Source organism: Eleutherodactylus coqui, chromosome 9 (genome assembly GCF_035609145.1).
Source record: "Eleutherodactylus coqui strain aEleCoq1 chromosome 9, aEleCoq1.hap1, whole genome shotgun sequence".
Taxonomy (NCBI): Eukaryota; Metazoa; Chordata; class Amphibia; order Anura; family Eleutherodactylidae; genus Eleutherodactylus; species Eleutherodactylus coqui.
In genome coordinates this window covers 144,195,637-144,219,302 of record NC_089845.1, presented here as the reverse complement: position 1 = coordinate 144,219,302, position 23,666 = coordinate 144,195,637, and positions in this window count along the sequence as shown.

Here is a 23,666-nt window from a genome sequence, read left to right as displayed (position 1 = left end):
TATGCATTTGTATCTGTTTGGAATCACCCAGCAATAATAATGCCATCTGGGGGTTAGGTGCCAATTGGATTCCCATTAATCTATATATTAATGCAAATATTAGTTGACAGCTCCAAAATATGTGGTATAGTGACCCTGGCTTCCCACAATCTCTCCAGCACAGATCCAGAGTGTTTGGAAACATCCCAGCCAGTCTGCTCAGGGAGTAATACCAGCATGTGGCTAGCTTGTATTGATTTTCTAGTAGGCTTGTGCAGGCTGAGCTTTTATGAGCCCAAATAAATGCCTTTGACCATTGGGCCATGGTAAATTTCTTTTTTTTTGTATGTACCTTCCTCCTCTTCTCTTTCCCTAGGCAGTGTACAGTACAGATATTTTAATTACAATTGAAGTGTGTTGAATTGAGTAGTAGGCTGTATAAGAGTATGGAAAGTGTCAAAGATAGGTTTTCATATTTCACCACTAAACTTTTGATTTGTAGGTACTTAAGAAAGTCCTCTTTAACCAGACTGTACTCCCTTTCTAGTTCCTCAAATGCTTTAATTTTGGAATTAGTTAATATGTCTGAAATTAATACCACTCCTCTTTCTTTCCATGGGCTAACCAACATATTCAGGATTCTAAGATCTCTATTGGGAGGGGAATTTTTTCTTCTTGTTTGACCACTTACATTGAAGGAGAACTCACCACCTCCCTGGTATCCTGTTCCACTCATTGATCCCCTTCACTGTCAGAAAGTTTTTTCTAATATTTAATTTGTGACTCTTCCCTTTCATCTTCATCCCATTGCTTCTAGTCTTTCCTTGTACAGATGAGAATAGAGCTGATCCCTCTGCAGTGTGACAGCCCTTCAGATATTTGTAGACAGCTATTAAGTTTCCTCTCAGCCTTCATTTTTGCAAGCTAAACATTCCCAGATCCCTTACCCGTTCTTCAGACCGCTGCAGACCGCTCACCATTTTAGTAACTCTTCTCTGAACTTGCTCTAGTTTGTTTATGTCTTTTTTAAAGTGGGGTACCCAGAACTGGATGCAGTATACCAGATGAGGTCTGACTATATAGTACACTTTCTAATAAAATAACATTAAAACAATCAAATATTGGAAGATAAAATCTGATAGTAGGACAAAGCATTCAAGGTAGAGGGATGTATACACACTCAACATATATCATAACTCCCAAATGATTTATTCTCATGGATTTTAAGATATTAAAAATATTAGAAATCTTAAAATATTAGAAATTATTTAGCACTTCATTGAGTCCCAATGGTTGCAAAGTACCAATGCATTTCTTTTCTCTTTAGATCAACGGTACCTGAACTATGCTCCCTGGAGCCCTTGGGGCTCCGCAAGCAACAGTCAGGGGCTCCAACCAAGGGTCTCCGTGGTGGTGAACTTATGGCACGTGTGCCAAAGGCTGCTTGCCACTGCAGTGATTGCTGGCCAGAGTGCCACAGCTCCCCGCCGGTAATCACACAGCGATTCTGATCCAGTTGCACACTCTGATGTCAGTGTGCACCCAAGATCCTCCTTCTCTAAGTCCTCTCCTCCTTAGTCCTGCAGGAGAGAACAAGGGAGGAAATGTTCTGGGCTCACACACTGATGGCAGTGTGCACCCGGGATCAGCGCTGAAAAGAGGAGGAGCAGCACTGACTACAAGGAGAAGGTGAGTATATGGGTTGGGGGGCTATTATTACTGTGGCTACTGTGGGGTTAATATTACTGAGGGGGTTAATATTATAACTGTTGTGTTAATATTACTGAGGGGGTTATATTATTACTGTGGGGTTAATATTATTACTGTGGGGTTAATATTATTACTGTAGGTTTAATATTACTGAGGGGGTTAATATTACTGTGCCTACTGTGGGGTTAATATTACTACTGGGGCTTATGTGGAGTTATTATTATTACTGGGGCCACTGTGGGGTCACTATTACTAATGAAGCCACTGTGGTGGTCACTATTACTACTAGGGCCACTGTGGGGAACACTATTACTACTAAGGCCACTGTGAAGGTCACTATTACTACTGGGGCTACTGTGGGGGTCACTATTGCTACTGAGAGCACTGTGGGGATCACTATTACTACTGAGGCCACTATGAGGGACACTATTGCTACTGAGACCACTGTGGGAAACACTATTACTACTGGGGCCACCAATATAGAGGTCAATTTTACTACCAGGGCCACCAATAAAGGGGGTCACTATTACTACATGGGGTGGATTTGCTGCAGAATTTACAGTAGCTGTAGCAGCAAAGTAGATGAGATTTTGAAAATCTCATCCACACACTGTGGAAAAAATCTTAACAAAACCCGTGCGGATATTGACATGTGGTGCAGGATTTAATTCCATAACATGTTAATTTTAAATATAATGTATATCAATTATCCATCCAGTGCTCCTACATTCCTCCCTTTTTTTTTAAACGGCCCTGTCCTTTTCATAATGACAGAGGTAAAAATCATATGTTGTGATAAGCCATGCCCCTAACCCCTCCCTTGACCACACCCTCTGTCCCACTTTGGGGCTCAATGATAAACTTTTGCTCAAAAAGGGCTCCATTGTTGAAAAAGTTTTGTGAACCACTACTTTATATTATTATATTGGCCCTCAGAAATTTCTTCAATTGGAGTGATCCACATTAATGAGGCATCCTTTTCATGGTGGCTTGCAAAATGTTTCGAAACACTGTGTTTTAGGAATCCATTGTGGATATTCTAATGGTGTTTATTAGCCCTTATTCCTTAGGGTATTAGTAGTACATTCCACATATCTAAGTCCATATGGACATTTCAGAAGGTAGACCATGTATTTAGACCCACAGGTTAACAATTTATTTATTGCATATGTTTTATCGGTTTTGTCATAAATGTTTTTGGTATATTTTCCTATGGGAATTTCCTTCATTCTTTGGCAAATATTGGCACAATATTTGCAGTTTTTTACTCTGCATATGCTCTGCAAATATAACCTCTATTTTTTATTTTTTTGTCTTTATTTTCTAGCTTTTTGGGCAGTGATAATGCTAGAATGTTTTCCAAAGCTGCATTTTTTCTATAGATTATCTGTAGTTTAATCGGCAGTTGTTCCGTAAGAAATCAATCACTTTTCAAAATTTCCTAATGTTTAATAAATATTTTTAATGGTGTTATACCATGTAATAAACAGTTTTTTTCTCTTTTTTTTGGGTGTTTTCTTATATCGTTTTTTCTTTCTTTTTTTTTATCCTCAGGCATTTTAGTCCTCATTTGAATCTGAGCTTTTGAAATGGCCGATTCTAATAGCTTTTCGGATAAACCTTCTTTCTAAAACGGGTTTTTAGAAAAACTGATTGTTCTGAGTTTTTTGAACAATTTCTTCTTAGGCGACAAAATTGACTATAAGGGACATTTAGTTTCCATTTTTTTAATGGAAACTGTTAAACTCAAGGAAACTGTTTGAAATAACTGTTTTAAAATGCGTTTATATATGGATTATATTATAATATATTATTAGAGGAGAAGAGTTGCAGATCTAAAAAAAACTATTCTCTCTTTGTTGATATTTTCTGAGAATTCAGGACCCCAATCATTGAGATTAATATGATGGATGAACCCCTGAATTGTATTTTTGGACCATCCTATATTATTAAAATGTCGCCTATGAACCTTCTATGGAAAACAATGGATCAATGATTCATATATGTATCCTTGAAGAGGCCCATGTAGAGATTTGTGAAGCATGGGGCAAAAACACACATAATCCGCTCCCACTGCACACTGCTCCACCACCGCTGTGGTCCTCTGTTTATATTAGTGAAAACGGTCATGTGGATTGTTTAGCCGCGTGACCGTTACAGCCAGTTGGAGGTGGGTAGGGACCTTATTAGAAGCCCACATGACTGGTTTATGGGTTGTTACTAGGCCTACTAGCTGGGTGATGTCACCTATCAGATCCTACAGCATTGGACTACTGAAACTGAGGTCTGACACTGTGGTGAGTGTATCTCTTTTATTTAGTTTTGGGCACGAGGAGCTTAAAACTTTATAAAATAAATAACTCAGAAAACCCCTTTAGGAGGGCTATCCGGGGGGGGGGGGGGGGAATTGAAAACAGCTCAGAGTGCAGTAAAAGCATAAAATGGTCACACTCCCCTCATCCCTCACTTGTTCCTCTGCCACCCATATTCTGTGAGTGTCTGTTGCTCCCATGCTTCCCACTTCCTGCTGCAGCAATGACAACACTGACACAACAGACATATGGCTCCTGCAACCAATCACCAGCTTGCTTTAACCATTGGTTGAATGCAGCAGTCAAATGCCGCAATATCAAATACATCATTGCTAGTACAGCAAGAAGAGGTGAGCAGTGAGGGACCAGACACTAAAGAAATGGGAGCGGCAAAGAATAAGGTGAGGTGAATATGATTTATTTTGCTGCCCTCTGAGCTGTTTTCCAAATTTCTTTCCCTCCATAACCCCTTTAACTGTTCCAAATTTTCTCTTTAAAAAAACCAAAACTTGTTTTATCGAAGTCTTACATATTTCACTAATATGAACAAATGCAGTTACAATGTTTTAAGCTTTCAATGAGTAAGGGCTCGTTCAGACGAGCGTGTTTTGGTGCGTACTTAGGTGCGTACATACGTCCGCACCTAGGTACGAGCAAAAGCACGCGTGAACACAGCTGCATGCTTGTTGTCAATGGAGCCGCGGCTGCTGCCGGCGGCTCCATTGAAAACAATGCTCTGCCGGTCCCCTGCATTCTTTTCCTGGGAAGGGCTTTACATATAAGCCCTTCCCTGAAAAAGAAACATTTTAGTGCAAAACAAAAAAAGAATAAAAAAAACTTACCTCTCTGCCGATGCTGTGACCCCCGCGGGCATGAAGAACACATCCTTCACCCCCGCTAGTTAAAAGAATTCCCTGCTGCTACCTCCGCCATATCTGTGGCAGATGCAGCAAAATGAATTCTTCAATTCTCAACCGCAGCTGTCACACATGACTGCTGCAGTAGAGAATCCTGCTGCCGGCATCCTGTCAATGGCTTTTCAGGGAAGGGCTTCATAAGCCCTTCCCTAAAAAGCTATTTAAAATAGTGCAAAAAAAAAAAACAATTCTCACCTCCCTTCAGCTGCCGGGGCTCAGCCGCGACTTCTAGCGCTGTCCCTGGCTCTGTAGTTCTGAGCTATCAGCAGCCAGGGATTTAAAATCCCCACCTGCTGGTAGCTCTGATTGTGGTTGGCTGAAGCAATTCACAATCACAATCAGAGCTACCAGCAGGAGGGGATTTTAAATCTCCAGCTGCTGATAGCTCAGCAGCGCTACAGAGCCGGGGACAGCGGCAGAAGTCACCGCTGAGCCCCGGCAGCTGTTAATGGCTTTGCAGGGAAGGGCTTCATAAGCCCTTCCCTGAAAAGCCTTTTAAAATAGTAAAAAAAAGAAAAAAAATAGGTACTCACCTCCCTTCAGCTGCCGGGGCACAGCCGCGTCTTCTCCTGCTGTCCACTGCACTGTGTTGCTGAACTGCTGATCTATCAGCAGCCAGGGATTTAAAATCCCTGCCTGCTGAAAGAGCTGAATGTAATTGGCTGAGGTGCTCAGCCAATCACAGGCATCTCTCACCTGTCATTCATTCGAGGAGAGCTGCCTGTGATTGGCTGAGCACCTCAGCCAATCACATTCAGCTCTTTCAGCAGGTGGGGATTTTAAATCCCCGGCTGCTGATAGATCAGCAGTTCAGCACCACAGTGCAGGGGACAGCAGGAGAAGACGCGGCTGTGCCCCGGCAGCTGAAGGGAGGTGAGTATCTATTTTTTTTGTTTTTTAAATCACTTTTAATTGATTTCCAGGGAAGGGCTTATATGTAAAGCCCTTCCCTGAAAAACAATTCAGGTGTGCCACAGACCATTGTCTTCAATGGAGCCGCCGCCAGCAGCAGCGGATCAATTGAAGTGAATGGCTGCATTTTTTTTTTCACCAAAAATTTTCCTTTTCAGTTAAGAGCCTACATGTTAAGCTCTTCCCTGAAAAACAATTTGGTGGTGCCAGCAGATTGTTGTCTTTAATGGAGCTGCCGGCAGCAGAAGCGGCTCCATTGAAGAGAATGCCTGCATTTTTATTTTTTTTTACACTAAAATCTTTCTTTTCTTTTTCAGGGAAGGACTTATATGTAAAGTCCTTCCCTGAAAAGGAATGCAGGGAGCCAGCAGGTCATAGTTTTCAATGGAGCCGCCGGCAGCAGCCGCGGCTCCATTGAAAACAGTGCGTGCATTCCCTATGGTGCACACATGTCCTATCTTTGCAGGCACGCACCTGCAAAGTACAGACATGTGCACACACCATAGGGAATGCAGTGTTGTAAAAACAAGCGTGTTTTGGTGCGTGCGTATGCACGCACCAAAACACGCTCGTCTGAACGCACCCTAATAGATGAATCCAAAAAGGAAACATGTTCAATAGAAAGTTTAGAAAAATCTATTTTGTTTAGATAGAATTGAAGATCTTTAGTCTTATATGTGGCAAATTGCCTGATATAGTTCTCAGTAAAATTGAGTAAATCAGTCAAGTATGCTTAAAGGACCAGTAAGCATTCTATTCTTAGGGGAGCATACCTTCTATATATGGGGGAAGGAAAAAGTTGGACAGACCATGTGTACTATAAGCCTACTGGATTGACTTCTAAATTCAAATATTGACTGTTCTGTGAAAAGTAGTTTACAATGTGCCTTTTCCTTTAAGAATTTTTGATACTCCCTTGCAGTTATTAATCATCTAATTTCAACACTCAAAATGTTCAAATCTTCCTCTCTTTGGACTGTAGTTTTTTTATGTATGATATAGGGAATTTTAAACATCTACGTAAATAACATTTTAAAGTGTCCTAAACCACCATAGTATCAGAGTCAAGGGGGTTTCATTGAAGAAAAAAAAAGTGTAATTAGTCTGCGATTGTATCCGTGGGTCCAAAAAGGGAAATCCAGAAAATTGAATTTTCTAATTGATTGAGTAGCTGGAGATCTTAATGCTATCCATGGTCTGTGACACCTCGAGGTAAGTATTCCACAGCCTCTATCAGAGAAAATAAGTATATGGATCCTAAAATGTGGTCAGTGCAGCTTAAAGTGGGTCTGTGAGGAGTGTGATAGAAGAATTCTCAAGTATTAGGATGACATACCCACCATAGATCCAATCACTCCACTTTAGCCACCATAGCAGCCGATTTAGCGGTGATATTTGGGGTAGGGTAATGTGAACAAGTAAATTATCTTTTCTATATATATTAAGTATAGCTGTCTATGTCAGTTAATCTTATAATATCTTATAAGAACATATCAAAATACATCATTTAAGAATTATTTCTAAAATCTGCATATATAATGATACAGCATCATTTTCCGGTATAGTGTTTAATTGAAAGTGACTCATCTATCCACAGAGGGGAAGTGAAGAATCTGGTGTGTTTCCTGTCTATTACCCGTAAACTGGCAAGGTATACCATTGCAAAGGTAATCTGTAAGTCTTGCAGCTTGTGCTTGTCTCCAGTAAATGATGCTCCTTGACTCGGTAAGTCGGCAGAGAAATCACGAAAAAAGAACACAGATATATTTTCATTACGAATTTCTTCACTTTATTGGGAATGTCATTGAATCATATCTTGATCCAGGCAATTAAAGGACCATCAGGGGTTTAGCTGGAATATGGTGGGCTCTTCCCACAGCAAATGCTGTAGAGAATGGTATATCAGGAAATAGGTCTCAGAGTCATCTTCCAATGTATTCTTCTGAGCTCTTTGTACTGTTTTAATCGAGGAAATGGGGAGATGTTCAAATATGTACACATAAGGCTCAATTAAAGGAAAATCACTTGATTCTATATGACCAAAGCAACCAGATGAAAGCAAAACACAGTACATAACATACGAGAGGATTAATTTATGTGTACAGAATATTTACCAAACTTTACCAAATTGGTTGGTTTCTGAAATGTATACTTAGATGCCCTAGTAACCCCTCTATAAGAAGTCACACAGAGAATGCCAACAACTTTTGCAGCCACATATAAACAAAGTCCAGGAATGTTTAATTCTTCTCAGCAACTCCTGAACAACAATATAGAAGTTTTCCCTAAGAAAATATTTATCATCTATCCACATGATAGGTGATAATTATGTGATTGCTGGGGGCCCCACTGTTCACTAAAGAGGGAGTCCTACTAATCCTTTGAATGCATCAGTGGTCATACATGGTCCATTCAATTACTATAGATGTGACCGAGACAGTTGAGTACAGGGCTCAGCTACTTAAATATACATATATCTATTACAGTATTAGAGTTGCATGACAGTTAGTTGTTGAACGTTATGATTGCCAAAATGGTGTATGATTTCCATTTATTATATATTTCAGCATTATTGTAGCTTAAAGGGGTTGTCCAGTTGTAAACACATGGTTGCCTATCATTTAGATAGGCCATCAATAATAGATCAGTGGGGTTTCACCAGTGCATAGTTATAGGGGTCACAGGGGCTGCAATCACAACTGGGCCCCTAAGCTAGGTGGGCCTATAGGCCTCCTTCATCACTCTATGCTATGTATTTTAATGTGAGTGGAGCTGTGAAGAGTCGTAGACAAAGAAAAGCTTCATTGCGTGGGAGGGCAGGTATTGTGGCCTGAGGGCAGGTGCAGTGACTCTATCCAATCAGAGGGAGCAGGAACACCATGGCATCACTGCATGCATCATGCATTCCAAGCATGGTCTTCCCACCATGCAGTGCAGAGTCCATGCATGATTTGCATATGGAGGTGGAGGGACTAGCTGCAAGGCTACTAGAGGCAGATCAGTGATCACTGTCTGCGTGGGCCTCTCCTCCTATGCACAGCTGTATTGTCATTAGGTCTAGGTGCCAGCGAGCAGAGAAGAAAAGCTTTTTTCAACTCCTTCTCCCTTTTCGCTTGACAGACTCGCTCAGAAATCTGCTGTCCCAAAGGCTAGGGGGGGGGGGGGGGGGGTTGTAGACATAAATGCCCGATGAGATGCCAGAATGAGGTACAGAAATCACTCTATGTGCCAATTCTGCATAAGAAGGGGAGTTTAAGCTCACAATCAAGACCCTGATGGCTACAGCACCTCTGAGAATGGAGAGATGTCTACTGCTTGCTCATAAATGCAGGAAAAGGGATAGCGGTTTGGTAAAGGTCTTAAAAAAGTCAATAAGTATATAGTTAAATGAATGATAAGGACTTATCTGTTATAAGCAGCCCAATCCAAATGAATCAAGATAGCCACAATACCTAGACAACCTCCCAGATGCCAGTGTTGGACGCCCAGAACAGTACTTCATACATCCACTGAAAAATGGAGGACAGGAGGTCCATACACGAGAAAACTTGTGCAGTGATCAGGGAATATACTAGAAACATAGAGTAAAACAACAACAGTCCTATGCTCTAAAGGATTAGGGTGAGAAAATTAAGATCTATTCAAAGAGAACTTACTTGAGAGGGAGGTCTCATGAGAAAGAGACCCCCCTAAAAGGAATGTTGTCCACTGTAATGGGATCAATCAAGGGAGCATACTTCAAAAGAGTCCATTGGCAAGATGTCCAATTGCATCTTTCACGCAGTCCTTTATGCCCCTCTTGCCTATCACATGTGGTAAGAGCGTCATTGGAGTGCGACGCCTTCACAGATCCTGTGGGCGTTACTCCATGTTGCTCCAATACACTGCGGGATGTCATCAAGGTGCTCTATGGCCCGTATAGGCATTCATGTTATTCTCCCATTCCCCACTTAACACACATGGGAGGAGCTTCATCTTACTGCAACGCTTACGCCATCGTGCTTTGCTGATTCTTGGACCGTACGGTACACACTCTTGTCAGAGTGTGGAACTCAGCGTCACAAACGTGTGACGTCACCCATGGGAAGAGACCCTGGGAACATTTAAATTATATAAGGAATCCATCAGACCTCCTCCCTATGCTTGAAAAAGAGGTATCAGTAACATCGAAACATGTTGCACCTGCACCTTTTTTATTCCTTTTACGTCTTTTATTTGCTGTTTGCTGCTAAAACTATCCTAAGTTGTATCAAAAAACTGTAATTGGACATCTTGCCAATGGACTCTTTTGATGCATGCTCCCTCGATCCCATTACAGTGGACATCATTCCTCTTAGGGGGTCTCTTTCTTATGAGACCTCCCTATCAATGAAATTCTTTTTGAATAGATCTTAATTTTCTCCCCCTAATCCTTCAGAGCGCAGGACTATTGTTTTACTCTGCTTGCTCATAAGTAATCCCCATCTCCCATCAGCAACAGATGAAATACAGTACTGTTATGCTAGAGCTTGATCTCAAGAAGTGTTAGAGCAGGCTCTGGGGTGCAGGATCTATGCATATTCTGTCCTAGCGGGTCTGAGAAGGGCTGCTGCTGTTTTAAATGCTGCTATTTCAGCAGGCCACCTGAGATGGTGTAATAGCCCATGGTTGCCCAAACCACGTACTGATCCTGTTTTAACTCATATGTCACTAAACTGAGGCTGCCACAGGCCACACTTCCATTAGCAGATGGGTAGACAGAGTCGTTTATGGCAGTGTTAAGTACATTCCTGGCAGCAGCAATGTTCCAGGCAACAGTGGTGTTCTGGACTGTTGCAACAGCGATCCAGGCAGCAGCAGCAGCTAACATGGTGAGTGCCCTACTGGCAATACGGTAGATGTTCATGTGCGTGTAAGCCGCCGACCGGGGTGGGCTTTCCAGAATACAGCGAAGTCCTGAACAAAAGACGCGACTCAAAACCAATCCGTAGCAATGAGATTTTACTTAATTTGGCAGAACCCTTAACCAACCCGAACTCCCCCAGAAAGTTACATACACTCAGCGGGGAAGCTGAGACTCTTGTGCCATGCAGCGCTGTGCTCTATAATGTGCGCCTTCAATATCCTCCAAGCTTTTGCCTAGCCGCAGGCCGTCTCTAACCAGCCGCTATTACCTTCTATCACCCTGGAAGTAGGAACAATCAGTGAGGATGCTAGGGAAGCACCGGCGGCACAGCACAAGAGCTTACAATCTTATCAACACACCCGTATCCTCCCCTTACACAACACCACTCAACAGATATAACAATATATATAGCTCACAAGTCAAGGCAAAGTACAGTTGCGTAACGTGTGACTTGTAGATATCCTTAGACAGCTCTACGAGTGTAGAGTTCTCTGTGTGTTAGGACTATGTCGGACAGCTCAGTCCCCAGCAGTGCGGCCGGCGGCCATCAGTATGCCTAACTAACTAACTAACTAACTGCCGGCCTTGTTATTAGTCTCAGTCAGATTGGCGGTGCGTGCACGTTTACACCAGAGGCCTTAGTTCTCTGGCTGACCCGGGTCTGGTGGGTACCTTTAGACTTTGTCCGGAACGCCGGAATAGGATTTCATCCAAGAACCATATGAACTCACTGACGCCGTTACTTCTGAGCCCGGTCTGCAATGACCATCTTCTCCGTTAAGATGGTAGTCTGACAAACTCTGGAACAGTCTCTAATGCAGCTCCCCTCACGGAAGCTCCGGTCCTCGTTGGGGTCCTTTTTCCGGTGGATCGCAGTGTCTCTCTCGCTAGCTGCAGTCCTCACCAGCTCGTCTCAGCTCGCTCGCACGCACCTAACCGCTTTTCTCTCCTACTCTCTATGGTCATGATGCACTTCTTTTTTCTCTGTCTCAGTCCAGAGCACAGTGACCTCTTGTGGTCAAAAACAAAATAACAGTTACAACAGAAACCAGGACATTTACAGCAGGAGGACTGTTTCACCATCTTACATGCCACCCCACTAGATGTTGCCGTCCCCGGCAACCTCCCCCACTCAAACTCATCCTGCGCGTAGCGCTGTGGGGGTACACCAGCGGTGGACCTGGCCGTCCTGCGCAGAGTCATAGGACCAGGGACAGTTGGCACACTCGGTGGATGTGGTTCTGCTGGCTGGGCATCTCTCTCCCTGGGTGGCGAGCTTGTCACGACCGGGGACTCCGACATGGCCGGGACAGGAACTACCCACCATTCATCATCTACCAGGGGTTCCCCAATACTAGGGGTAGGGATAAGCATCTCCTTATCAGCCGCAGGTTGCTGAAAGTGACAGTGTCTCAACATGTTACGGTGGAGGTTCCTTGAGGGTCCCCCAGTCCCCTCGGGCTCAACCTCATACACGGGGATATCAGGATCTACCTTCTGCTTCACTATGTATGGAACCGCCTCCCACCGCCCATCCAATTTTCCGGTTGGCCTCTTGGCTCTGACCATCACACGATCACCTGGAGCATACTCGTCCATCTGCACTGGCCCCGGGTTGGGGTGCACCACTTGTCTCAGGCGCTCACCCACAACCTTATGTATTGCTCTCAGTCGGCGGCGATGGTCTTGCACCCAGGCGGTGGTGCTCCTCGGCGGAGGCTGCCTCGGATCCGGCATGTGAAGATCCTCGATCTCCTGGCCTGCTCTCCCAAACATAAGCATGTGTGGAGAGTAACCAGTGGTATTGTGAACCCTATTGTTGTAGGCCCACATCAGCTCAGGTAAGTACTCTGGCCACTGGGCTTTTTGACTTTCCTCTAGAGTCCGCAGCATCTGTATCAAGGTGCGGTTGAACCGCTCACACGCCCCATTCCCTTGTGGATGGTACGGAGTCGTGCGGGAACGTTCGATACCATAGAGCTGATACAGCTCCCTCATCAAAGCACCCTGGAAACATGCCCCCTGATCTGAATGAATTCTCCGCGGACACCCAAACACTTGTATAAAGTGTTTACAGACTGCCTCAGCAGCCGATTCAGCCGTCTGATCTCTGGTGGGCACGGCCACTGCATATTTTGTGAAGTGGTCCGTCATGACCAAACAGTAGGGGTGTCCTGAGGTAGAGTACCCGATCTGTACATAATCAATCAATAAGATTTCCAGGGGGGCGGAAGTGCGGATAGTTTGCACAGGGGCCCGTTGCTCGGGGCTTTTACTCAGCCCGCAGGACCGACATTTCAGACATGCCTCGGTCACCATTTCTCCCAAATCCGGGCAATATACAAAGCGCTGGAGCCATTGGTACGTCTTCGCGCTCCCGAAATGAGCCCCCCTCTCATGGGCTTCTTGAGCGGCAGCTGGTCCCAGTGACATAGGGATGACAACCTGTTGCCGGTGCTGCAGCTCTGACTGTACGTATATGGTCTGGCACAGGAGCCCCTGGTTAATACTCAGCTTATCCCATTGTCTCAGCAACTTCTGACCTTCCTGCGTCAGACTGGCCCGCTCGTCCGGGCGAGGCCAAACCTTAGTTCGGACCCACTCTCTCACTTTCCATAGGTCCGAGCAGCTACTTTGGACTCGTTCCCAATCTCCCAACGTCTTCCCCAACACCATCGGCATCCCTGAAGCCACCCCACTTGAATGTGTCAGATTCTGGAATGGTGGTACTCTGCCGAGGTGTGGAATTTCAGTGTCTTCTAAATCCTCTTCTCCCCTCTTGGTCGGCGACCCCACTGGAACTCGGGAGAGGGCATCGGCGTTGCCGTTCTCCCTCCCTGACCGGAACTGGATGCGGTATCGATACTTGGAAAGGCGGGCCATCCATCGCTGCTCAAGGGCGCCTAGCTTAGCGTTCTCCAAGTGCGCTAGCGGGTTATTGTCCGTCATCACAGTCACTTCTGCACCCGTCAGATACTCTGCAAACTTCTCAGTCATGGCCCAGACCAGCGCCAAAAGCTCCAACCTAAAGGAGCTATAGTTGTCAAGGTTGCGCTCCGACTCCCTTAACGACCTACTGCCATAGGCAATGACCCTCTCACGCCCGTCTTGAACTTGAGATAACACAGCTCCAAGACCATGTAAACTTCCATCCGTGTACAGCAAGAACGGGCTATCAAACTGTGCATAGGCCAGGATTGGGGCGCTGGTCAGAGTTCTTTTCAATGCCTCGAAGGCTTCTCGCTGTCGTGGCCCCCACTCGATGGGGCGATTCCTGGGCCCTCCAGTTGTGCCTCTCAGCAGCTCATTTAGTGGACCGGCCAGATGAGAGAACTTGGGTATAAATCTCCTGTAATAACCGGCCAGGCCTAGAAACGCTTGTACTTCCCGTAGGGTTCTTGGCTGGGGCCACTTTTGCACGGCCTCCACCTTGCTAGGGGCCGGTTGTACCCCTTCTGGAGTGACCACATGTCCCAGGAACTCTATGCGCTGTTGAAGCAGTTGACACTTTTTGGGCTTGATTTTCAGACCATGATCTTGTAGTCGTCCCAGGACCTGCCGCAGTTTTTTAAGATGATCTTCGAATGAAGTCCCAAACACCACAATGTCATCCAGATATATCAATACTGATTCAAAGTTTAGGTCACCCAGACAGTGCTCCATCAACCGCTGAAACGTCCCTGGAGCGTTGGTCAGTCCGAACGGCATCCTATTGAACTCATATAGTCCCATGGGCAAGATAAAGGCTGTCTTTGCCTTGTCTTTTTCAGCTACTGGCACTTGCCAATATCCACTAGCCAGGTCGAGCGTGGAAAAGTACTTGGCTCGACCCAAGGAGGATAGTGACTCTTCGATCCGTGGTAGAGGATAAGCATCCCGAATGGTTCGGGCATTCAATTTCCGATAATCTACACAGAACCGAAGACTTCCGTCTTTCTTTCGCACCAGGACCACAGGAGCAGCCCACGGGCTTTTACTTTCCTGTATCACCTGGTTTTCCAGCATGCTGGCCACCATATTTTTCACCTCTTGATACATCTTGGGTGGGATTTGCCTGTACCGTTCTCGAACTGGCGCAGCGTCGCGGGTAGGGATTTCATGCTCGATAGCGATGGCACACCCGAAGTCTTCATCATGCCTTGAGAACGCTTCCTGGTATTCCCATAGCGTGTCTTCCAGAAGCTTTTGTTGCCCCGGGGTCAGAGAGCGGGGGTCCACTCCCATCAGAGACATGATCACTCGACCGTTCCACTCAGCTGTTGGGGCCTGTTCTTGCTGGACCTTCACAGCAAAGGTCCAAGCTGACCTCCCATCTGGCTGTAGCGTGAAGCTCCTCCGGTGAATGACACCGCCCTCGGGCACATGAACTTCAGCCAGCAGGGTATTCCCAGGAACGATCGACTCACTGTCCCAGACATTGAGGCAGCGTATAGGCACGCACCCATCTTTCACGGTGACGAGTGCTCGGGCTACCAGTGGGCGGTTCTGCAGTTCTCCCCGTGGAGCAGGTTTGATCAGGACCTCCAGTCCATTCAGTGGCCGCCCAGCTCCCACTGGAAGCATCAAAATTTTCTCCTGGCGTGGTGGAATCTTCACTGGAGCTCTCAGCGGTACTCTCACATGCCCAATAGGACACCCTGACATGAGGCTCTTCTGTAAACTGCAGCTCCTCACCATCTGCTGTAGGACCTTTTGAGTTGGCCGGTGCGTGGTGGTCCGCTGCCAGTATTTAGGCCCTTCCTTGGCATAGAGGTGATGATCGAGGTCTCTCAGCACGTTCATGCCCAGCGTTACATCGAGTCCCTTTCGGGACGGATGATCTACCAGCACGATCCCCTTTTTGCCAATGTCCTGCCCAAACAGCCGGATTCGCATCCAGACGATCCCTTGTACATCCATTGCACCATTATTGGCAGCTGTCAACCGGATAACACTTCCATCTTCCGGTTCCATCATATGCCCGAAGTGTCTCTCGAAAAACTCCAACGGCATCAGGGTGCATTCCGATCCGGTATCCACTAGGCAGTGTACCTTTTGGCCCTCCAGCTCAGCTTCCATAATGGGACTGCTGGCATAGAGATCGCGTTCATTGCGTAGTGGGCTTAGCTCTGAGGGAACTGCCGCAGGATGCCCTGTTACTGCGGCAGTAGTCGGAAGTTTAAAGCCAGCTCAGGTTCCGTCTGTTGGTGGCACTCTCGACCGATATGGCCATACTGTCGGCAGCTCCAGCAAAGAGGTCCCCTTGATCCCCGCACCTCGGATGGGTCTGGATTAATGGATCCTCGCCCCCGGAACACTCTCTGTGGAGGTGGGCAGGACGATGAGGTCAATCCCGGGGCCCTGGATGAGTCCGCCTTCATCTGGGACACTTCCAGGCGGAGTTCTCTCATTTCTGCTCGTAGGGCCTGGACCACATCCTTCAAGGACTCGGAGTCTTCAAGACCTCCCCGGGCCCCTGTCACTTGGGTGCTACTCACTGCCTGCACACTCACAGCCGTGGGCTCTTCTTCTCTCTCTACAGCAGCCCGGTAAACGTTATAAAATGTCAGGTCAGCATCTGCCCGGGTCATCTCTTGCAGTTTATCCTGTAAAAATCTATTGGATAGTCCTAGAATAAATTGGTCTCGTAGTAGCCGGTCCACTTCCTTGAAAGCTCCCATGGCCCCTGAATCCCGTCGTTGCACTTCATTCAACACTTCCTGTAGGGTGTTAGAGTATTGTATCAACGTTTCACCCTCTCGCTGGGACCGGTTGAAGAAGCTGCTGCGCAACTGCGCTACCCTGGTTCGCCCTCCCTGTGCCCCCTCCAGTAGGGAGAATATTTTCTCCAAAGTGTCTCTTTCTGACTCGGGCCGTACCATCACGGTCCGTCTAGCGTTGCCTTCCAGGGCTCCCAATGCTATCTCTGCACGCAGCGCAGGTATCAAATTACTCAATTTAACTATACTTTGTACCCTTTCGGTCCAGTCCTGCAACCCCATATTTTTACCGTTAAACTTTGGCAAGTGCTGCATTAGTGCTCCAGCCGATAAGTACCCTACTTGGGCTGGCGTGACAGGTACTGGGGCTAGGAAATCTTGTTGCGCCGGGGCACCCTGGGCCGCTGGCGCTAGGGGAATGTTTCCCGCCACGTCTCCGTCCATGACGATCGTTGTATCCTGCCGCCGACCGGGGTGGGCTTTCCAGAATACAGCGAAGTCCTGAACAAAAGACGCGACTCAAAACCAATCCGTAGCAATGAGATTTTACTTAATTTGGCAGAACCCTTAACCAACCCGAACTCCCCCAGAAAGTTACATACACTCAGCGGGGAAGCTGAGACTCTTGTGCCATGCAGCGCTGTGCTCTATAATGTGCGCCTTCAATATCCTCCAAGCTTTTGCCTAGCCGCAGGCCGTCTCTAACCAGCCGCTATTACCTTCTATCACCCTGGAAGTAGGAACAATCAGTGAGGATGCTAGGGAAGCACCGGCGGCACAGCACAAGAGCTTACAATCTTATCAACACACCCGTATCCTCCCCTTACACAACACCACTCAACAGATATAACAATATATATAGCTCACAAGTCAAGGCAAAGTACAGTTGCGTAACGTGTGACTTGTAGATATCCTTAGACAGCTCTACGAGTGTAGAGTTCTCTGTGTGTTAGGACTATGTCGGACAGCTCAGTCCCCAGCAGTGCGGCCGGCGGCCATCAGTATGCCTAACTAACTAACTAACTAACTGCCGGCCTTGTTATTAGTCTCAGTCAGATTGGCGGTGCGTGCACGGTTACACCAGAGGCCTTAGTTCTCTGGCTGACCCGGGTCTGGTGGGTACCTTTAGACTTTGTCCGGAACGCAGGAATAGGATTTCATCCAAGAACCATATGAACTCACTGACGCCGTTACTTCTGAGCCCGGTCTGCAATGACCATCTTCTCCGTTAAGATGGTAGTCTGACAAACTCTGGAACAGTCTCTAATGCAGCTCCCCTCACGGAAGCTCCGGTCCTCGTTGGGGTCCTTTTTCCGGTGGATCGCAGTGTCTCTCTCGCTAGCTGCAGTCCTCACCAGCTCGTCTCAGCTCGCTCGCACGCACCTAACCGCTTTTCTCTCCTACTCTCTATGGTCATGATGCACTTCTTTTTTCTCTGTCTCAGTCCAGAGCACAGTGACCTCTTGTGGTCAAAAACAAAATGACAGTTACAACAGAAACCAGGACATTTACAGCAGGAGGACTGTTTCACCATCTTACATGCGCGTAAAGGCCCATTTACACTGTACGATCATTGTTCAGATTCTTGCTGGATCCCAGGAATCTGAACAATAACTGTTCAGTGTAAATACCTGCGCAATCTGAACGATGAATGATAATTCGTTCGTTATTCGAATTGTGCAGGCATAAAAATGAAATGACAATCGGCCTGTGTAAACAGGCAAGCATTCTTCTAAACATACTGTGAATGGAGGCGGGCAGGCTAGAATGATCCCCGGTCCACTCCACCTCCATTCGCTGAGCAATTATTGCTCCAGCATGAAAGCATAGGATCTACCATCACTGGGACAGCTGTCTGGCACTTCTGTGTTTGATAATATGAAAGGGCCCTTGCAGTATGCCTGTGTATGAATGTACAGTAACATAGTATATTAGGTTGAAAAAAGAGATATGTCCATCTAGTTCAGGATATTATTCCCCAATGTTGATCCAGAGGAAGGAAAAAAAAAACAATGAGGTAGAAACCAATTTTCCTCATTTAAGAGAAAAAAGTTCCTGAATCCCAATCTGGCTATCGCAATAATCCCCGGGTCAACAACCCTTCTGAAGTACTTAGTGACTATAACATGCAAAATTGTAATGCTCGAGGCCCTTCTTAAACTATTTTTATCGAATTCGCTATCACCACGTCCTCAGACAGAGAGTTCCATAGTCTCACTGCTCTTACAGTAAGGAACCCCCTTATATGTTAATGTAGAAGCCTTTTTTTCCCCTAGACGCAGAGGATGCCACTTTGTTACAGTCACAGTTCTAGGTATGTTATGTGAATCTATGCATGTAAAGTATGTCTACTGTATGTGTGTTTGTTTATGTATGAGTAAAAGTCTGCCTATGTATATATTCTTGTACTGTATCTATATGGCAAGCTCAGTTCTGTTAATGCATCTATGTAGTGAGATCAGTTCTGGTACTATTTGGTAAACTTGGATGTGGTACAGTATCTATATAGTAAGCTTGGTTCTGTTATTGTATCTATGTGGTATTTTTAGGTCTCTTGCCATTCCTATGTAGCAAGTTTGGTTTTTCTTTCATATCTACATAGTAAGTTTGGTTTTGGTGTTGTTTCTATGTAATAAGCCTAATTTTGGTACCGCATCTATTCTACTAACCTCATCAGTATTACCATATCTATGAATTAATCGTGGTTCTGGTATGATATTTGTACATTAAGCTAGTTTCTGTTGAAGGTGTCTGAAAATAGTGCTGGAGGGGGCCCAAGTGAACTTTTGCACCAAAGCCCATGAGCCTGTAGCTACACCCCTGGAGTCTACCGCCTTGACCCCCTCTTATTAGCTGCTCACCAGGTCAGTGCACTTGTATGCTGAGTTAATTTCTGCAGGAAGCAGACAGCACTGTTCCCATTGCAGTGGCCCAGATTAGTATTACAGGTTAAGTTCTCATTGAAATGAATGGGAACATTAGCTGAAATGTCAAGACTATCCACTACAGTGGGAATTGAGCTGCCTGCTCTGTGTAGAATTCAGCTCAGTTCATGAACACACCAACTAAGAGAACTGCTGATCTCTGGAGGTCCTGGGTTCACAAGATAGGGAATAATATCTGATCAGTAGGAGTATTGCAGCTTGGACACCCACCGATCATAAGAATGAGGTTCTTAGTATCCCTGAATGAATGATACGGCGGTCAAACATAGACACAACCACTTCATTCATCACTATAGGACTGCCTGAGATAGTCAAGTGCAAAAGCTCAGTTATCTCCACAGTCCCATTGAAATGAATAAGGGCTCAGTCACACAGAGGCATCGGCGCCCATGTTACTGCAGATAGCAGACAGCCGTACCTGAAGACGGACGTCTCTCTGCAGCACTGGAGGAAAGAACATGTGACCGGCTCCATTGCCGGTCATGTGTTCTTTCATCAGCGCTGCAGAGAGACGTCCGTCTTCAGGTACGGCTGTCTTCTAACTGTCAGTCACATGGGTGCATCGGCGCCGGTGTGCGGGTGCCAATGCGCCCGTGTGCCTGAGCCCTAAAGCAATAGTGTACACATGTAACTACCACTCTATCCATTCAGGGTCACCCATTTTCACAACTGTTGGGGCCCTAGCTGTTGCACCCCCACCAATCAGTTACGTATATCCTATCATGCAGATAGAAGATAAGTTCATTTCATGAGACAATGTCTTTGTGCATAGAAATCTATGCTAGGGAATTATACTAGTGACCATAATTGTGTCCAATCCTTCAAAGAGCAAAACTAGAGGGCCCAACGGGCTGCCCTTACTGATATAGTGGAGTTGTAAGATCTCTCGAAGGCAGTTAGTGGGTTTTAGATGAATTATATGAAGGGCATTCCATTAGACTGTATCAGATGATTCTTTCCAGAGCTGCTAACTGGCTGGGAAAGATGCACAAAAGAACCACGTTGTGTATTATCTTTAGGTCCCGGGTTGTTTAGTGGGTGCAGTTCTCTTATTTGGGGATTAAACTGATGTCCTTACTTTTAATAGATCTGTCATGGATTCTCTAAAAGGTCCAAGGAAAACGTATAAGAAAAAAAAATGCTGTGAATTAGAATTTAGAGTAATGATTATCACTCAAAAGCTGTTTTTTTAGTGACTTTTGAGCGATACTCATTGTGTCATTTACAGCGCAAGATAACCTTATGCTCCAGAGGATGCAGAAGACAAGCGCGGGGGGGGGGGGGGGGGGGTGCTGTTTTCTGCATCCAGCTGTCATGCAGCCGTGCGCTCTGAGCAGAGCATGCAGAGAACAAGTGTGGGGGCTGTTCAGACGAGCGCTGTTTGTGCACTATAGCCGTGAAAAAAGTGCAGTAAATATCGCATGAACAGGCTACTTCAAGCTACATGAAGTAGTCCAATCACACAATCTGAAGCGTGTGCTGCGTGTTTTCAAGCCTCCCAGAGGAGCCTATGGAAATCATGCAGCAAAGATAGGACGGGTCCTATCTTTGAGCGCACCTCAGAGACGACATGCGAGTTTGCACGCCTAACATTCTATTATGTGAACGCTTCTATAGGAACCTATTGGTCCTTGTTAGCAGCGCGTTCTGTGTGCTGCTAACAGCTCGAAAACAGCGCTCCTCTGAACAAGCCCTTAAAGAGATATACACTTTTCTACTCAGTTGTGGAGGCCATTTTTGACTGCAGGCAGGGAAGACATATGTATTAGCTGTCAATTCTGAATGCATCTTATAGTGATTCATCATCAAGTTTCATATCAAGTGACAATATGGCTGCACTTCTTGCTGTCACTTATATTATATTACCATATTAATATGGCTGCCATGACAGAGCAGATTTACTAACATAAACTCATTTTTTCTTACTTTTAGTGTGACTGTTTCCAACAAGTAACCTTGATTAGTTAGCGGTGTTCTCCTGAAAATATTTGAATGCGTCTCATATCATGTTTTTAAATACCGAATGCTCCATTTTTATATTTAGTCTGCTCTGCGGAGATTGTTAAACATTGAAAAGACGTTGGAGCAGAGTTCTGTTTTTTAAATTATACCTAAACATAAATTATTGCATTCAAAGTAAAATAAGAAATCAAATATGTTATGCTTTTTACTCTTGGAAAAGTAATCATTAATTCAATTTTGAGCAGCAGCTTTAGTTGAAGTATTAAATGTGTTACCAAGGTTTCTATGAAATTCATTTCTGCATTCAAATTGCAGGCACAGGCAAAACATTCTGTTAGAGCTACAAGAACACTGGTCACATGGCGAAAATGAATTTACATTTCACATAAAAAATAATAGACACCATTTTGCTGCATTCCCAGAGTTATAACAAAATGGATGCTGAATGAGGAGAATAATCTTCAAAGGAAAACCTTTCACTAGCTGTGTTTTCTTTGTAAACAGGGAGAAAACTACATCACATCTATAAATGTAACACCTCCAATGTGTCATACATATTTCCTACTGAAATGTCTAAATGACCATCGCTAAAGTTGAACTATTCATTCTATATATCATATATATACTCAACACCTTACATGCATTAGAACTTTCTTAGGCACTTGTAGATACAAAATTATTAAAAATCATATAAAATATGTATTTATGCAAAATAGTCAATCCAGCACAAACCTCTAATACAGTAATAATCTTTATTTATATAATGGCAACATAGTTGCAACAGTTTACAAACCAAAGGGAACATATCTATCTATCTCTCTATCTATCTATCTTATATCTATCTATCTATCTCATATCTATCTATCTATCTATCTATCTATCTATCATCTATCTATCTATCTCATATCTATCTATCTTATATCTATCTATCTATCTATCTATCTATCTCTCTATCTATCTATCTTATATTTATCTATCTATCTATCCTTCTATCTATCTATCTATCTATCTATCTATCTATCTATACCTCTCTCTATCTATCTATCTTATATCTATCTATCTATCTATCTATCTATCTATCTATCTATCTATCTATCTATCTCATATCTATCTATCTATCTATCTATCTTATATCTATCTATCTATCTATCTATCTATCTATCTATCTATCTATCTTATATCTATGTATCTATCTATCTATCTCATATCTATCTATCTTCTATCTATCTATCTATCTATCTATCTATCTTATATCTATCTATCTATCTATCTCATATCTATCTATCTCATATCTATCTATCTATCTCCTATCTATCTATCTATCTATCTATCTATCTATCTATCTATCTATCTATCTATCTATCTTATATCTATGTATCTGTATATTTATCTCTCATATCTATCTATCTCTGTCCATCTTATATCTATCTATCTGTCTATCTATATCTATCTATCTATATCTATCTATCTAACCATCGGTCCATGCATTTAGAACTAAGTTACGCCATTTATAAATTTCTAACGATGATAATTTTCTCCAATCGCATCTATTACAACCCAAAACCCGTTCTTTACATTTTCCAGCAACTAAAACTATAACTTAAATGTGTTAGTTTGCGAAGAGGGACATTTAATAGAGGTTGCGGCCTCAAATTAGTCACCTATAATTTAAGTTATTGTGAAGGTTAGAAAGTGATGGACATATTAATGTCCACGGCATTTATTATGTGCATAGATAATACATTAATTTGCTTATAGTAATGATGAAAGCTGTTTTCTAATAAAGCTGCGACAATAAAGCTTTTGGCCTTGGTCGAACAGATGGGACTTCAGTGTCATTAGGGATGGTCAGTTGTGGAGGAAAATTCAATGGAACACAGTATTTTAAAATTGCTATTCAGACTTAAAAAATTATTCGTAATGCTATATGCATTTATAGATAGACATAACTATTGTGCTTGAAGATACAATGACACCACGTTGTATTTGGCGTATTTAGGACAAAAATAAAAAAGATGCTTGTTCCAAATGATCTAGCAGCACAAAGGTGGTCAGAGAAAGGACATGAGTGTGATCTGGGTGGCTTTAATTATATATAGATATATGTTTACATTGCTATCTGCACATACATTAACATATTATATTAAAAGTTATTATACTAAAACTCATTATTATTCATACATGCACTAAAATACAAGGAAAAAAGCTTTAACATAATGAACTAATAAAACAATCATCGATTTACACGTTTGATGAGCAAAATGTAACAAAATATTGATTGTGTTGTTATTGTTTTCAATGTTTTTATTGATGACAAGTAAAACAATTGATATCAAACGGAAATG